Below are 6000 nucleotides of genomic sequence, written 5' to 3'. Positions count from 1 at the left end.
GACCCCACCATTGGTCTAGCTGTTGTGAAACTACAACCCCCTGCATGCTCCATTCACTTCTATGGTAGTTCTAACAGCATGTGTGCACGCTGGGCGTTATAGTTCTACAACAGCTGAAGGTTGCTGACCCTCCCTACTAGAACTGAAAACAGTTATTTGGTCAGACTTCAGGTTATGGCACAAAAGGCCATTATTGGTCCATGATACAAATGTCGCGTCGTATTTTGCGACAGATATATTATGGGCCGTGCATTTATTGCCTTACAGCATTATTAACGCATTTTGCACACATTAAAGAGAATGTGAACACTGCACAGTGCACACCTGTGTACGCTACCGCCTCACTAGTTGGCGCTAAAAAGTCTGACTGGATTCGCGTCAGTCTCTTTTATAGAGTGAGCCGGCCTGTGATTGGCCAGCGAGAGAAACCAGAGCAAAATTACGGCCCTCTATTGGCTGCGTAGCAGAGCGAGCTGTGTTGCCATGGCAACGGTGTCCCGGGTAACGAATACAACCGGGCTTTATAGTGTTACTAGGCCCTTCCCGTCCGTACAGAATATAACATGGTGAACCGGAGATTACCGTGAACTGCCGGGACCACCTGACATGTAGGAGAAGAAAGCGGGACATCTGGACAGGTAGGCGACGTGTGGCTGGGGGGCAGGACTACAGCTCTCACATCTACTGGAGGGAGGCATGCTGAGACTTGTAGTGGCATATCAGAGTAATAGGTGACGTCTTGCTGAGTTTCTGCTGTCCATATACTGTATAGTAGTAATATGCTGTAGAAATTAGGAAGGTATCTCTTCAGCGCCTGAAACTACAACTCACAGCATGCTGAGGTTGTCTAGGCATGCTGGGAATTGTAGTTTCATTACATCTTCTGTTGAGGACAGCCATTGCTGAGCGCTGGTAATGCAGGATGTAGGGACATAGGTGGCAATGAAAGGGCTCCTCCTGGATTACATGAACAGGGCTGCTTTCTTCCACAAGCAGCGCCACCCCTATCCACAGGTTGTGAGTGGTATTACAGCTCTGCCACATTCACTTCAATAGAGCAGAGCTGCAATACCAGACCCAACCCATGGCCAGGTGCATAAAGAAATCATGTTCTTCTAATCCCGGACGACCCCTTTAATAGTCGGGTATGTGCTCACAAGTAGCCGAAGCTGTAAGGCAGGGAGGGTCATTTTTTTTTTCCTAGCGTTTTGCGGAAAGGTGTCTTTTTTTCCGCCTGTGAGGTATATTTTTTTTAGGTCAACTATGTTGTTTTTCTGGGGGGCGTTTTTCCTCATTTACCTGCCATTTTTGTCCTGTAGACCTCCATTTTTTTAATACATTTTTTTGCTGCTTTAAAAAAATGCATGTGCCATGTGTGTTTTTTTTTTTTTTTTTTTTTGGGACTTATACGTTTTTTCCCAGCATACAGCTTTAAGGCTCATGCACACGACCGTTTGTACTTTGCAGTCTGCAAAACACTGATCTGCAAAAAAAATGATGACATCCGTGTGACGTTCGTATTGCATGCGGTTTTTCTTTGCAGATCCATCGTAGCAGTGCCTGTCCTTGTCCGCAAAACGGACAATAATAGGACATGTTCTATTTTTTTTGCTGAATGGACTTGCGGACACGGAATGCACACTGAGTCTTTTCCAATTTTTGCTGCCCCATTGAAATGAATGGTTCTGCGTATGAGCAGCAAAAAATACGTTCATGTGCATGAGCCCTTACAGAGGAAGTGACATTACAGGGGGCACATCTTTTATGGCCCCACTGAAATAAATGGGTCCGCATCTGATCCCCAAAAAATGCGGATTGGATGTGGCCTGAAAATATCGTCATTTGTGTGAGCCCTTAAAGGGTACAAATGATTTTTTTCATAACTAGTTCCTGTAGCATGGCCCCATAAACAGAAGATTGATACTTACCTGCTCCGCTCTGGTGGTCCGCGCTGCCCCCTCAGTCTCCAATCTTCCAGTCCCTGCACTGTTTACATACGGCTGGCTATGGACATGGTCACATGCCGCACTCCAGCCAATGACTGTCTTTGTAGACGATAAGGCCACAAGTAGCCCTTCATCTCATTGGCTAAGACTGTGCATGTGACCATGCACCACCGCATGTGGACAGCGGAGGGAGCGCAATGCAATTTTCTATTACTCTTTTATTCCTGAACCCTTTCAGGATTTTTGCTTGCTGTCAGTGAATGAAAAAAAAAAAATCTTGTTTGCATTTGGAAGCTGTATAACAGCCCTCATGACCTAGGGCAAGCATGGCAACCTGTGGCTCTCCAGCTGTTGTAAAACTACAACTCCCACCATGCCCTGCTGTAGTCTCATAGCTGTAGGCAGTCTGGACATGCTGGGAGTTGTAGTTTTGCAAAAGCTGGAGAGCCTCAAGTTGGCCATCCCTGACATAGTGGGTCGTGGCACGAGATTTCCAACCTTAGGGTACAAGCGCACGGCGGAGCCGTCTATGCAGATTTCTACATGAAATCCGCACCGCTGTGTCAATCACTGACCTCAGTGGTATATGGCAACCAAGATGTTAATACTGATGACCTTTCCTCTGGATAGGTCATCCGTATCTGATCGGTGGGGGTCCGACACTCGGAACCCCTGCCGATCAGCTGTTTGAGAAGGCAGCGTCGCTCGCAGCAGCGCCGTGGCCTTCTCGCTGCTTTCCCTAGGCCATGTGATGTCACGTTCATTGGTCACGTGGCCTAAGACTAGGGATCAGCAACCTTCGGCTTTTCAGCTGCTGTGAAACTGCAACTCCCAGCATGCACACTCGACTTGGCTGTTCTTGTAGCTCCCACAGAAGTGAAAGTAGGATTCTGGGAGTTGTAGTTTCAGAACAGCTGGCCTAGACGCAGCTCAGCCTCATTGTGAATGGGGCTGAGATGCAATACCAAGCACCGCCACTATACAATGTACGGCGCTGTCCTCGGTGAGCTGAGAGAAGGCCGTGGTGCTCACAGGAGATCAGCGGGGGTCCCGGGGGTCGGACCAACACCAACCAGATACTGATGACCTATCCTGAGGATAGGCCTCATAGATTGTAAGCTCTTGCGAGCAGGGCCCTGACTCCTAGTGTTTCAGTTGTGTATTAACCAGTTACTTTTGTTTTGTATAGGAACCCTATGAATTTGTAAAGCGCTGCGGAATATGGTGGCGCTATATAAATAAATATTATTATTATAGGTCAATATCTGAAAACCCTTTTTTATTTTTTATTTTTTTTATAAACTCGGCACACTCTGTGCTTCTTCATAAGATGAGATCCCCCTCTATCCTTGTCTGCAGTCTTTTCTCCTATTGTGGTTTCCGATCACATATTGGTTGGTTCTTCCGCGCGCTTATTCCTGCTGAATTCACTATTTTTTTTTTTTTGTCTTGGCCGTTCTGTGGTCATTGTGCCCAGGACTGCTCTATTTAAGTCATCCTGATGTTCGCTGAGGCCGATGAAAAGCCTTTGTGCGGTTATTTTTAGTGCAGTGATGTGGCCACCTGGTGTCCAACTGCCTGTACTGCGCCTTGCTTACTGTCCAGGATTTACAGGCCACAGATCTGAGACCAGCAGCAAATGACTTGCATCCAATCGCCTTTCCGACACTTAAGATGCTATATTACCAGCGGGGGATGCACAAGGAACTGCAGCGATAGGCAATAAAACTTATTATCCCACACCAATCCTGCATCATAATTTGCCTTCTCTCTGTATGACCACAGACCAGTATAAATTATATTCAATGGGCCGTGCCCAGTGTATTACCAGTACAGGGATGCACTGATTGCATTGTGCACGTTGTACGCAGTGTAAATGTCTCATTACGGACACTGTATGCAGCACTGACGACCGTGACACGACCTGGAGCACTAAATCTATAGACCAGGGGTAAGCGGCCTCCGGCACTCCAGCTGTTATGAAACTACAATTCCCAGCATGCTCCATTCATTTCTATGGGAGTTCTGAGAAGAGCAGAGCAACTATGCATGCTGGGAGTCGTAGTTACACAACATCTGGAGTGCTGGAGGTTGCCTACCCCTTCCATATGCTCCAAAATGTGGTGGGGTTGGCTGTTGGCTTTACTGGGATAAATTCTGGTGGGCCAGTCAGCTTATGGCATCACAAGGCCGGCCTTGTAAACTGGCCTAAGTAAGTAGGGTGCTATGTAGTACTATCAGGGGTGCACCTAGCCTTTCTGCTGCCTGAGGCGAAAACTGAAACGCCCCCCTCCACTCCAAAGCCAATTTCTTAACCTAACCCCTTCTCTCCAGTCCTACTGTTAAAGACATACTTGAAAACATTACATACAGCGCTACAAAACATACAGGAGAATACAGCGCACATACCTCTCACATCCAGTGATGCGTCCTCTGATGTACTGTATTTTTCGCCCTATAAGACGCACTTTTCCCCCCCAAAAGTGGGGGTAAAATAGCAGTGCGCCTTATGGGGGGCGAACGCTGCGACCGTCCGATGAATATGCTGAGAGGGAGGAGGGGCTGGGGCCCGCATCTGTTTCTGTAATGGCAGCGGGGCCCGGTGCAGTCACTGTATTCTACTACACCGGGCCCCGCTCTCTGTAGTATACGGTAATCATATCTAACTTGTGGATATTGTTTAAAGTATTCCAATCATCTTAAATCTAGCGCTGTACTACTTACAACTAACTTCTTGGCAGTCAGGGGGCCGGGCGGGCGCTCGTAGCGTAGCTCCCTACGTCACATGCCTGCGCCGCCCACTTTATGAATGAAGCAGGCGGCGCAGTGAGCTACGCTACGAGCGCCCACCCACCCGGCCTCCTGACTGCCAAGAAGTTAGTAGTAAGTAGTACAGTGCTAGATTTAAGATGATTGGGATACTTTAAACAATAGTCACAAGTTAGATATGATTACCGTATACTACAGAGAGCGGGGCCCGGTGTAGTAGAATACAGTGACTGCACCGGGCCCCGCTGCCATTACAGAAACAGATGCCGGGCCCCATTTACTACACAGGGACACTGTTATGGGGGATCTGTAGATGACACATAAGATGCTATATATGTGTCATCCACAGATGCCCCCATAACAGTGCCATCCACATATGCCCCCATAATAGTGTCATCCACAGACCACCATTACGGTAGTTCAAAACCCACCAAAAGCACACCTTTTACTTAAAACATTTATTTTTCTTATTTTCCTCCTCAAAAACCCAGGTGCGTCTTATAGGGCGAAAAATACGGTAGACGTCTTTATCTTCTCCATTCAGACCAGACCGCCATGATGATTTCTTTCAGCCATCTCTTGTCTCTGCAGAATTTGATAAACAGACATCTTAGTTTCCTACTTTTCCATCCTCCTCCCACCTTCTCCACACCCCATCCTGCCGCTCCCAGTAGTGTGCCCGCTGTGCTCCCCAGTACTATACTGAAGAAACAGATAATCCCCTGAAAGTACTATTACCACACAGATAGTGCCCCTTCAATAATTATTGGCACACAGTGCCCTAAAAGATAACTGCCCAGCAAAAAGTGTTCCTGAAACTTATAGTATAAGCATAATCTCCCCAAAAATATTTGTGCTAAGCTGATACTGTGCCAGGGTGCCTCCCAATGTAACAGTCCTCCCAAAAGTCCCACCAATAGTAATAATTTTCTGTGGTAACAGTGCACCCAATAGTAATAATGTCCCTCATTTTGCCCCCAGTAGTAATAATTCTCCCTATAATGTGTGCCAGTGCAAAAAATTACCCCTTATAATGTTTGCCAGTAAAATAATTCCCCCTTGCAATGTGTGCCAGTACAAAAAGGTTCCCTTATAATGTGTGGCAGTACAAAAAACTACCTGGAAACTCTACCATACAGTTTTCAGTGCTGGCAGCCGCCCAAAACAGCTGATCAGTGAGGGTGCCCCTCCCCTCTTCTCTGAGTGACAGCTGTAGCATCGAATCAGGAGACCACAACAGCTGTCACTCAGAGGGTAGGGGGCTCAAAGCAGCGAGCACATCACT

The 6000-nt window shown here is 47.2% G+C and overlaps 1 protein-coding gene across 1 annotated transcript in view; it reads left to right on the top strand.

Annotated features, from left to right (window-relative positions):
• The first annotated feature begins 552 nt into the window (after nt 1–552).
• The window catches only part of LRRC9 (leucine rich repeat containing 9), a 112822-nt gene continuing 107374 nt past the window's right edge, over nt 553–6000 (top strand). The window contains exon 1 of the mRNA XM_044272390.1: nt 553–638. The gene's annotated coding sequence lies outside the window, so the exon portion shown is untranslated. The remainder of the gene's footprint in view (nt 639–6000) is intronic.

Source organism: Bufo gargarizans, chromosome 11, assembly GCF_014858855.1.
Source record: "Bufo gargarizans isolate SCDJY-AF-19 chromosome 11, ASM1485885v1, whole genome shotgun sequence".
In the NCBI taxonomy this organism is placed as follows: domain Eukaryota; kingdom Metazoa; phylum Chordata; class Amphibia; order Anura; family Bufonidae; genus Bufo; species Bufo gargarizans.
This window is presented reverse-complemented; position numbering and strand designations above follow the sequence as displayed.